Below are 400 nucleotides of genomic sequence, written 5' to 3' on the forward strand. Positions count from 1 at the left end.
GTTCGTGTGTGTGTGTGTTGTTCGTGTGTGTGTGAATGTGTGGTTCGTTTGTGGTTTGTGTGTGTGTTTGTGGTTTTTGTGGTTCGTGTGTGTGGTTCCTGTGTGTGTTTGTGCTTTGTCTGTGTGGTTCATGTGTGTGTGTGGTTCATGTGTGTGGTTTGTGTGTGTGTGTGTTTTTGTGGTGGTTTGTGTTTGTGGTTTGTGTGTGTGTTTGTGGTTTGTGTGTGTTTGTGGTTTGTGTGTGTGTTTGTGGTTTGTGTGTGTGTGTGTGTGTGTGTGTGTGTGTGTGTGTGTGTGTGTGTGTGTGTGTGTGTGTGTGTGTGTGTGTGTGTGTGTGTGTGTGTGTATAAGGGGCAGATGGAGAGAGGTGTTGTGTGTCCACTGTCTGGCAGTTTTGAGG

The sequence above is a fragment of the Oncorhynchus keta genome, unplaced genomic scaffold (genome assembly GCF_023373465.1).
Source record: "Oncorhynchus keta strain PuntledgeMale-10-30-2019 unplaced genomic scaffold, Oket_V2 Un_scaffold_29839_pilon_pilon, whole genome shotgun sequence".
Classification (NCBI taxonomy): domain Eukaryota; kingdom Metazoa; phylum Chordata; class Actinopteri; order Salmoniformes; family Salmonidae; genus Oncorhynchus; species Oncorhynchus keta.